The sequence below is a fragment of the Falco biarmicus genome, chromosome 14 (assembly GCF_023638135.1).
Source record: "Falco biarmicus isolate bFalBia1 chromosome 14, bFalBia1.pri, whole genome shotgun sequence".
Classification (NCBI taxonomy): domain Eukaryota; kingdom Metazoa; phylum Chordata; class Aves; order Falconiformes; family Falconidae; genus Falco; species Falco biarmicus.
Window position 1 is genome coordinate 23,248,848 of NC_079301.1, and position 11,273 is coordinate 23,260,120.

Sequence of the window (11,273 nt, forward strand, 5' to 3'; positions counted from 1 at the left end):
GCGCCGGTTTCTCCCCGCATCCAGTGACGGATGCTTAGCTCTCCCTTTGTTGTTCCTGTTTTTATAGGAGGCGCCAGGGGTCTTGGCCAAGGAGGACGACAAGTGGGAAGACAGCCTGGAGCTCTTCCAGGACCCCCACGCTGATCCCCCGGAGGGCCAGGCAGCCTCCGAGCAGAGTGGTAACACATCGCCCTGCTCCGGCTCCAGGGATGAGCCCGAGGATGAGCCAGGTACGTCCGAGTCGAGCGCTGCCTCGGCCAGGGCAGGCCCGGTCCGGCTGTCCCGGCGCCCTGCACCCAGGCCAGGGCGGCAGGACTGCGTGCAGAGGGGCTGGCCGTTCCCTGGACACCCCTCCCTGGGGAAAGCCCTCGGTGGTGGGGAGCAGGCAGGACCTTGCCCATTACCTGCCCAGCCCCTTGCCTACAGCTCTCCTTCTTCCACAGGCATCGCCGCCCTGCCGCACACCCCAGCTCGACGGCGACGGCCCTCCCTCTTCCGCAGGGTGCTCAGGGCTCTGCGCAGGGCTTTCTCCTGTACCTGCATCACGGCACAGCGAGAGCAGCAGCGCCCTGCTGCCAGCGGGGCCCATGAAGGTGCCGGCTGCCCCTGAGCCCGTGCTGCATGCGGAAGGTGCAGTGCAGGGAGGCACTGGAGGGATGGCTGCCGGGACTGCGCCCCACGCATTCAGCTGCCCTGAGGACATCGTGGCGCCAGCCTCTGCTGGCCCCTGCATGCTTTCTGAGGCCAATAAAAGCTGACCATTTTCCCCCAGGGCTCATGTGTGCCTGCTCCACCCTGGCAGAAAGACCCGCGCAGGCAAGGCCCACGCCAGCAGGCAGAGCTGGAGAGCCGCTGTGCTCCCTCTTCTCCACGCTGAGCAGAGCCTGTGCCCTCGGCCTCTGCCCATGCCGCTGGCATTCCAGCTCCCAACCAGATGGGGCCTCCGCTGGCCTCGCCCCACGGGGCCCGTGTCTGCCCGGACTCGCGCAGCCGCAGCCCGCACCCAGTGCCCGGGCACGCACTGCCCTGTGCCCATGGCACAGAGGAACCCCTTCCCCGCAGTGCCGCCTGTGCCCTCGCTAGCGCAGCCCGGGCTGCGGAACTGCCCTTGCTGCCCGGGCACGCCGCACGCCCCTGCCCACCTTGGCCTCTGGGGCCTTTCCCACAGGCACTGCTGCTCTCCAGCCACCCGGCCACAGCCACAGCCCCTGGGCAGGGGGCATCAGCCCATCCCCGAGCCGCTGCTCAGCACCTGCCTTTGCTGGACTTCCTGGGGCCCGCAGCAGCCCATGCTTCTGGCCTGGCCAACTCCCTCCCGAGAGCTGCCAAGCCTCCACCACTGCCACTGCCACCCGCAGTGCGGGGGCCTCCCCTACCCCTGCTGTCATTGTGATTCCTCACACGCTCCACTGTGGCGACGCAAGGCGAGACAGACATAAAAACACTGTATCTACGTGGCTGGGTTCAGACAAAATGGCCAGAATGGCCTTTATTATCTGTACAGATTGCTTATATATCTTAGATAGTACATGTGTCAGACCCTGATAGGCTTGTTGTCGTCCTCCTCTTGCTTGCTCTTTGCTCTTGCTGTAGGTGCCCGTTTGCTGCGGTTCTAAGCTCCGGTTCTACACATCCTGTTCACATACTTGTCATTTTTGTGACTGTCTTAAAGGAACACGACTTTAAGACAAGTCTTTAAAGTCAACTAACTCATCTGCAGTCGCGCTGCAGACCCCAAAAAACCCCCCTTTTTGGTTTTGAACAGCTAGTACCAGGTTTGCTGTGTGCTGCAGGGTCCTTTGCAAACACAATGGCAAACAAGGCAATAGCAAACAATCAATCCTGCCAGTCGAGTGAATCGATGCCAAAAGCCCGGCATTTTCTCAGATTTTGGTAACATGTTGCTGCAATGGGGCGCCTACAATCAATGCAGCACATGCCACCAAAATACTCTCAGCCATGTCCCTGAGTCAACAACAAAAAGTCAATAGTTGCTCTGTTTTGTAAAACTGCGTGTTGTACTCGGGGCAAATCATCAGCTAACAATCCCAGAACACTAGAGGTTTGACTCACATTCTTAACTACCTAACAAAGAAGGTGATTTAACTCTTTTAATGCTTTCCCTGCTGCTGCTCCGGGTAAGCGAAGAGCTGCTGCAATATGTTCCCATCGGTTCCATAAATCAACTACGTCATTACACGCTTCATCTAAAGCTATATGGCGTTTAAGCGCATTATGCTTATCAACATGTTCACGGGTTGATTTATGCGGGTGTCATGGTCCCATCATGGCCTCCTACTACATTAGCATCTACAGAAAAACAACTGTCGGCATTCAAAGTGCCAACAATATCAACTTCTTGCGGTTTAACGTTATACAGAGGTAACCGATTATCCCAAATATCGGAAGGCTTTCAGTAAGGTCCTTCATTCCCCAAAGTCTTTGTCAAAATCGTACGTTTGCTTTTACGCAATGATGTCTGTTAACACACGTTGCAAGTTTTGAGGAAGGCCACATCGATCAGACATGTGTGGAAAGGTTGACTGCCTTGCACCACAGACACACCAAACCAGGACGGGTTCAGTTGCTGTGCTAAGGAGACCGCACATTAGCTGTTGGGTTGACTGGCGGCAGCGGTGCTCCCACGATCCGGCACGCTAAGCTCAGGCCGCACACAGCCAGCAGGTATCCATCGCGGACCTTCATCTGTAGAAACACAAGCATAACCTCTCCCCCAGGTTAACAATCCATGCGGTCCTGACGAAATGCCCGGTACAAGGGTCTTTCAGGCGTACTAAGACGCCTTTGTGCTTTTGCTGCTTAGCACCAATTGACACAAAGTGCCGCACAATGGGAGGCACCGCACGGTCGGCAGAGATTTTCAAAAAGATCAAAACGTAGCGTGCTTTCTCTAAACGTGCCTCTGGGGTCATTCCCTTCATTCCTCCTCCCTGTTTTTCAAGCAGGCGTTTGAGAGTACCATTCATGCGTTCAACGATGGCTTGGCCCGGGAGGAATGGGGAAGAGCAAATTTGGGGGAGATCCCTCACAGGGAAAGGAACTGACTGAACGGACTTAGAGCTATAGGCAGGTCCATTGACCGTTTTGATCGCAAGGGGGACGCCGAGCACAGACAAAGCACGTTGCCAGGGCCGAATGACCTCACGAGTGGTCTCACCTGTGCGGGCAGGAGCAATCATTGCAGAAGAATATGCATCTGTTGTAACATGGACATGTTTTTGTCTGCCAAACTCGTTGTAATGAGTTACATCTGTTTGCCAAAGCGGTAAAGCTTGAAGGCCTCTAGGATTAACTCCATAATCGGGCACGGAGGTAACATTTTGACAGTCTGCACAGGCTGCAACAGTACTGCCTGCAGCAGCCTGAGAGAGACCCTTTTGACCAAACTGATGATACAAGGATCGCCAATTCTGATGATAAAATTGGTGGGCTAACACAGCCTGCTGGTGGACATCAGGAACAGGCACCAACAGAGCCACAGAAACCAGAGCATCAACTCTAGCATTGCCTTCAATTACAAAACCGGGTAGGGAAGCATGGCTGTTAACATGCGTAACATAAAATGGAGAATGGCGTTTCCGAATCTCTTCCCAAACTAAAGTCAAAAGTGCAAAAAGCTTGGGATTGTTGACATGGCCAAGGACAGCCATCTCTAACTTGGGAAGGAGGGCTGCCACACAGGCTGAATCAGTAACGAGATTAAGAGGGCCTGGGAAGGATTGAAATGCCAAGGCCGCAGCCCGCAACCCTACAGCTTGCGGGCATCCTTCCCGATACACAATTTGGGAATGCCATTGCCCATTCTGTTTGCAAGCAACTACGGCTTTCCCCGTTTTTTCCAGACCCGTCTGCAAATACTGTGCCACCTTTGACTGGTCGTCTCTGACTCAGTTGCCGTGGCTGCAAAGTTAGATCTACAGTCATTTTCAAAAGTGGGTGAGGTGGATGATGGTACTGAACTTGCCCTTGAATATTGGCAAGAGCCACTTGGAGGGCAGTAGAGTTTGACAGCGCCCATTCAAAAGAGAATTGTTGTACGGGGCTAATCACAGCTGACGCATCAACTCCAGTCCACTCTAAACATCACTTTGGGATTTTTATGATCAAATCGGCAACAAGTTTGTACCATCCAACAGCGGTTTTCTTAGGCTGCAAAGGCAGAACCAACCACTCAAGCACATGCAGTGGATCTTCCCAAGCCTGGTTCCACTGGGCCAGCATAGCATAAGGAGAAGACTGGTCCATTAAAATAAAACCACTTAAAGGAAGCGTGATATCTACACGCCACACATGTCGTGCAGAGATCAACTGTTTGACTTCTTTCACAAGTGCCAAGGCTGCAGGTGTTAAATGCCTTGGGGCTAAAAGATCTGTGTCTCCTTTTAAAAGTTGCAAAAAAGGTTGCCTTTGTTCATTAGTAAGGCCTAAATAATAAGGCTGTAGCCAATTCGGCATTCCTGCAAGCTTTTGGACATCGCTCAAGGCCTTTACGTCCAGTTTCAATTTGATAGGTTGTGGAGACACAGTTCTCTTCAGCACATTCATGCCCAGATATTTCCAGGGCCCTTGCCTCTGAACTTCTTCAGGAGCTACAGTCAATCCAAACTCTGCTAAACTGTGCCTGGCATCCTTCTCAACTGTCTCCAGCAGCTCTTTTGACGGTGCTGCTAGCAAAATGTCATCCGTGTAATGATAACAGTAAACATCTTGGTATTTGTCTCTCACTGAGCTCAGGGCTTGGGCTACAAACCATTGACAAATGGTTGGCAGGTTTCTCATGCCTTGAGGCAGCACGGTCCAGTGGTAGCTTTTTGTGGGCTCAGAGCTACTTCTAGTTGGTACTGTAAGGGCCAACTTGGCTTTGTCTTTTGGATCTAAAGGAATGGTAAGAAAACAATCTTTCAGATCAGTAACTAAAATGTCTCACTCCACTGGTGTCACGGTGGCAGACGGCAATCCTGGCTGCAAGGCCCCCATAGAGGCCGTCACTGCATTGACTTTACGCAGGTCACGCAACAATCGCCATTTACCTGATTTCTTTTTTACCACAAATACAGGGGTCTTCCACGGCCTATGGGATTCTTCAGCCTGGCCCGCGTCTAATTGCTCCTTGACTAATCCATGCAGGGCACACAGCTTTTCCTGGGGCAGGGGCCACTGATCTACCCATACTGGTTTATCGGTTAACCAAGTGAGACCAAGGCTAGGCTGTTTCGCTCCCTGTAGCACGTTGGTCCCAGTTAAAAATCCGTGGTGATACAAACTCCCCATTTGACGTGCGGAATTAAACTCTGTAACTCAGCATAGGCTATAAAGCAGGCACGTTTAATTCACCGGCGGGCATCAGGGTGGATAATTCCAAAAGCACCTGCTGCCCCGACCTCTTTGTGCACGTGTGATTTCAAGTATACATTCATACATATCCAATAGATGCCCAAGAAGAGGTTGGGTTAGGATAATGAGTCTACCCAGAAGTCACTAACATAAGTTTCCTCCCATTTGCACTTGCTCACTGCCTCCTGGTGGTGCTCGCGGGGGGTCGTTGAGGATGAAGGCTTAGTAGCCTCCCTCGCTCTGAACTTTTCACCTTCACTCTTCGCGCAGACTCAGTCGTGTCTTGAGTTTCTTCCGATCCATAAAACGGGACAGATCCGGTTTTCCTACCTCAAGGCACAGAGGTTCGCATACCGGTGTCTTCTTATCGGCACACAGAGCATCCCAGGTCCACCTTATCAGTACAAAGGGCCCCAGGACCGGGCCTAATTTGCCAAGTCCTACTGTGAAGCTCCTCGCCTCATTTGCCAAGTCACACTGTGAAGCTCCTCTTTGTGCAGACAATGAGAATTTTAATTATTCTAAGTTTTCCATCTCCTGTTAATCTAGTTATTTCTAAGCTTTCTGTCACATTGTCCTAAGCAATCTCGGCCCCACAAAGTGAGTGGTGCGGTGGTAACATATGGCCAGACGGAGGCAGTCTGTCCATTTGTGTTTTGATCTGTATAGGTTTTACAGACAAGCAGCTAGTAGTCATGCCCCCCAGACCTACAACTCCCGCTGCGTTATTTACCAAAGCCCTTTGAGGCGGCAGTCTTTGCTCCATATGACAGTTACGTCTGCTCCGGTATCCAGAAGACCGACCGCTCAACTTCACTTGTGCAGGAGTACCTCCCGATGACGCCACAGTGCAGGTCAGGTTAGGTCGTTGTGGAGATAGTTCTTGCGTCCAACACGCTTGAGGTATTCCTGTGGAGCCGAATCCTTCATCACCCCGCCATGCGGGCTCTGTTGGGGAAACACAACTCACAAAAAGCACAAGTTGAGCAAGGCCTGTATTTTTCGGAATTGTAACAGGAGGCACCCGTGTGGAAACTAAGGCACATATTTAACCTGTGAAGTCTGCATCAATAACACCAACATGGACTTGGATCTTGTGTAAAGTAGTACTAGATCGACCTATCAGTAAGGCACTAAGGCCCTTCCCTGTTGGCCCCTGAGCATTCAGAGGGACCTTAAACACTCCATGGCTGGCTAGAGTTACCGATTCACTGGTGCATCCATCCATCCCTGCTGATCCTTGGGTCCTCCCTGATAATTGCTCACATGAGGCTGGCTGGCTGGTTGGTGTGGCAGCCAGAGGTACTTGTGTCATTGCGCGCCTCCTCGCGCTCTTGTGAGCGTTTCCCTGGCCCGGTGCGTGGAATCCTTCTCTATCAAAACGAGAATGACATTGCTTTGCAAAATGTCCTTTCTTTCCACAGTGGAAACAAGGAATTTCTGACGTGGACAGTCTAGGTTTTGCCACGCATTGTTTTTTGGAGGGGCAGCCCTGTTTAAGGCGTGCTGACTTACCGCAAGAGTAACATTGCATTTGCACAGCAGCCATTACTGCTATTTTGCGTTCCAAGGCACCTACCTTGGCACAGGCTGATATCACAGTTTCTAAGCTGGGTCCTCCTGGCAATCCTTCTATTATTTTTTGACAATCAGCATTAGCACGATTGCCTTACTAGCATGGCACGCAGGTGAGGGTCAAACACTTGAGAGGCAACAGCATGTTGCAACTTTTCCACAAATGGCAAAAATGGTTCTTTTGGGCCTTGCTTAATTGCTGGATAACGCTCATTGACTCTGCTAATTGTGCAGTTTTTATTATTGCTTGCATGCCTATATTTTTTATTTGATCGAATACTGGGGGGGGGGCACTGAGCCTGATGTTGAGGGTTGGCATACTGCCCAGTACCCACCAACACATCAGGCCCATTACCAACCCGGGGATCATCTTGCGGAAGGTTTCGATTCGGCAGCCCTTGCTGTTGCGCAGCTACCCGCCAGGTTGCGTGGAAGACCGCTAGTTGCACAGGCTGGGACATGATCTGTGCCGTCTGAGAACTATCAAAAGGAGTCCAAGTGTCCGTGGTAAGCACACGCAAGAATTGCATTGTAGCCGGCGAATTCACCCCGTACTGAGAAACAGTGTTTTGCAAGTCCTGCACTATTTTCCAAGCAAACGGTGTATGAACATTAGGATTACCAGCAGCCCCGCATCTCCTGTCATAACAGGATATGCATGCGGCGCAGCGGTGGAAGGAGTAGTAACATCAAGGAGCGGTCCGTCTATATGTCCTACTAAATCCCAGTTCTCCTCTTGTAGTGCCCCATCTTTTACAGCCTGCCAAAATTGCCAAGGGTTGCGCGGCGTTACCGTAACGTTGGATACTGGATTTCTACCACCTCCACATTCTTCACCGCCTCTGACTGATAACCTTGTCATAGCTGGGCACGATTCGGGATTTTTGGCGTTTCCATCCTGTGGAGGCAGGGGAGGAGCTGAGGGGGCAGGCGGGAAAGGAGAAGAAGCTGGGGGAGGGGGGAGTGTGGGCTGGCACAAATGCCGTTGGGACTCAGGGGGGCAGGGATCGGTCCACCGAGGTTTCTCCTTGTTGTCCTTGTCCTCGGAATCGCTACCGAACATAGGTCAATGCTGCTGGGCTTATTTAGGGGCTTTGGGACATTGAGGAGTGGCGTCTGGTAAGGGGCACGGACTCTCCCCCTCCCCCTCCCCCTCCCCCTCCCCCTCCCCCTCCTGTCTGTAGTTGGAGGGGGATCCAGGGCAGGTTTGGGTGATACACCCCCGCTCACGTCTTGCTGACTTTTCAAGCCCCTACTCACATCTTGCTCATTTTTTAAGCCCCCCACAGCATCTCTAAGCAGTCCCCGTGTAGCCAAATGCCCCGACGCCTCTTTGTCCTCTTTCATCACAGCTTCCGACAGTGTTGATCCTAAATTGTCACAGGTCAACACACTAAGAGCAGTCACGGTGGACGTTTCTACTCCGTGTCTCTTGGCCCTCAATACCATACTGCCTAACCGCAGCCCATCTAAAGTAGCTCCACATTTCTGTAACACTAACTTCCACATTGACAGCACAGTGGTATCTTCCTTAGAGAACTTAGTCCCCATGCTGTCCCTGGTGGCTCACCTTACCGGCGTCACGTTCTCCCGGGATCTAGCAGCCGCCTGCTGTGCTATTCCGCTTCACCAGGCTCCACCTCCCCAGCAACCCGCTGGTCACAGCCTCAGGATCTGCTCCTGACACCCCTTATCGGGGGCACAGTCTCAGGGTCTCCTCCTGATACCCCTTACTGGGATCATATCGGCACGTCAAGGTGACGCAAGTCAAGACGGACATAAAAACACTATATCTACGTGGCTGGGTTCAGACAAAATGGCCAGAGTGGCCTTTATTATCTGTACAGATTGCTTATATATCTTAGATAGTACGTGTGTCAGACCCTGATAGGCTTGCTGTCGTCTTCTTCTTGCTTGCTCTTTGCTCTTGCTGTAGGTGCCCGTTTGCTGCGGTTCTAAGCTCCGGTTCTACACATCCTGTTCACATACTTGTCATTTTTGTGGCTGTTTTAAAGGAACACGACTAAGTCTTTAAAGTCAACTAACTCATCTGCAGACACGCTGCAGACCCCAACACTCCACCTCCAGAGGAAAGGCACTGAAGAGCAGCCCATGAGGGACCATCCATGCCAGTAAGCAGCTGTCAGCTGGGCTCAGGATGCTGAGCACCGCCCCCCGCCAAAGCCCAACTCACCGGCCAATGCACCACCCACCCCTGGCACTGGTCACGGAGCCTCCCCTCTCTGCTCAGTCCCGCGGCCAGGGGCAATCCCAGAGAGCCTCAAGCCTGTCTGGCACCACTGGCCCCAGGGAGAGCCCAGCTGGCTCTTCCAGAGCCCTGCTCCTCCAGCATGGCCCTGGGAACGGTGTCCAGGAGCGTTTCTGCCAGCACCTTCCCAGGAACGGACCAGCCTGGAGGGTCTCCTACCGCTCCCCCTTGCCCTTCTGGAAGTTGGTTCTGGTGATTGCTCAGGTCACCAGGAGTCTCCCCGCATCAGCAGGCCCTTCTAGAGAGCGGAGTGTGGCTTCACACTGGCACAGCACGGCTCCCTCCAGCCCTTGGATGCTCCTCAGCCACTCACACCGCCACTTGGCAAACGGTATAATTAATACACTGAAAGGACCACGGCTGACCCGAGCTGGAGGTCACCCACTGCTCTGCTTGGCTGCCAGTCTCTTGTCTCTTTCTTCAGCAATGGTCAGGCGGATACCCTTTCCATGGGGCGGGGAGATCCACGGCTTGTTGCCCTGCAGCAAGAGACAAGAAGCCACCTCACATCATGAAACACAGGCTCTACGTCTTTGTGGGGGGAAAGCAGCACAAGCCCCTTAGGAAGGTGCTGAAGGCGTACAGGCCTACATCTGCCCCTTCTGGTCGCGTCCATCAATTACGCACTTCAGCCAAGACAGAAACGCCACCCCCTTCCAACCTGGCAGGAGAGCCCATGGCAGACAGCGAGACAGCAGAGGCATCGCAGGGGAAGGGCGCTCTCAGCCAGAGCAGCTGCCCCGGGCACACCCAGAGCCCAGCGCTGCTCGGCTCCCAGTACTCAGAAGGTTTAGAAAACCACAGGGCTGCTCCTCGGAAACATCCCCATTCCTACACTCATGGATGCTTCCCCTTCCCCGAGCGCTCAGCCCGGAGCAGGCAGAACCACCAGGAGCAGAGCCACAGCTGATGCCAGTGCTGAAGCTTCACCGTGTGGGAAGGCAGCTGCCCACGGACAACACCCACGCCTCTCGGTGTCAGCCAGCAGCCCCCAGCAACGGGAGAGAACCCACCCGCATCGTGTCCGTGCAGGCTTACTTTGCCAAAAAACAAAGATGCTGGAGAGCCTGGTGGCAAAGCTATTGCCATTGGCGTCCCTCACCAAGTGAGACACTTCAAAAGGGGCGCAGGTGCTCACGGGTGGGGCGTGGGCATCTCCACAGCCATTGCCCAGGGCTTTGTGATGCAGGCAGCGCATCATGCCCAGAGGCCAATGTGATGCGGGTCTCCACGGTGACCGTGGGGGTATTTAAGGGGCGAGAGCCCTGGGGTGTCCACTCCCAGAAGAGCGACTCCCTCAGGAGGCAGCATCTCCCCTGGGTGACCATGGCAGGTCAGCGGCAGACGCCGCCAAAGATGCCCACGCATGAGGAGGCGAACACCCGCCCCCAGCACCAGAGCAGGCTGCCCAGGCTGCAGACCCTGCACCAGGTGAGAGATGGGGCAGGACGGGGTGGTGGCGGTGGGACGGGGCCACATGGATCTTTCTTGGTGCTGCGGCTGGGCTTGCCAGCACTGGGGGGGCCGCTGTGCCAATGTAGCCACCTCCATCACCTGACTCATGCTCTTCCTGCCCACAGGTGGGCCATGGGCAGCCGCAGGCAGCAGCACCTTCCAAATCTTCTTCCCAGAGCAGGGAAGCTGCCAGCAGACCCCGACAGCTTGTCCCATCTCCTCGGGTCTACTGTGGTGAGTGGGATGCAGCCGGCAGGATGCAGAGCTGCAGGCCTGCCCCATGCAGCCCCACAGCCAACACCGCAGCTGCACAGGAGACAAACCGGTGCCTTTTGAGGGATTCAGAAAGCAGCATGATGCTGCTGAAAAGGACAAGAAGAGATCAGGTCCGGGCAGCCAGGAGCAGCAAGGCCCCTGCACCTAAGCCCGTGCATGACCCCCATGAACACGGGAGCACCAGTGCTGCTGGCAGGGTGTCTGTGCCAGCTTCCATGGGTACGAGGCATGTGGGGCCAGGGCACCAGGCACAAGCAGTACAGCAAGGCTCCAAAGCACCAGTGGGACGCTACAAGTGCATCCTCATAGGCAAGTCGGTGCGGAGCCAACGGAGGGCTCTTAG

General features: G+C 54.1%; 1 long non-coding RNA gene across 1 annotated transcript; it reads right to left on the minus strand.

Annotated features, from left to right (window-relative positions):
• Nucleotides 1-9,520: 9,520 nt before the first annotated feature.
• LOC130158768 (uncharacterized) lies at nt 9,521-10,883 on the minus strand. The gene is made up of 2 exons (XR_008825488.1): nt 10,213-10,883; nt 9,521-9,678 (listed from the first exon to the last, which is right to left on the minus strand). It is a non-coding gene; the product is annotated as an uncharacterized LOC130158768 (long non-coding RNA).
• Between the last annotated feature and the right edge of the window lie 390 nt (nt 10,884-11,273).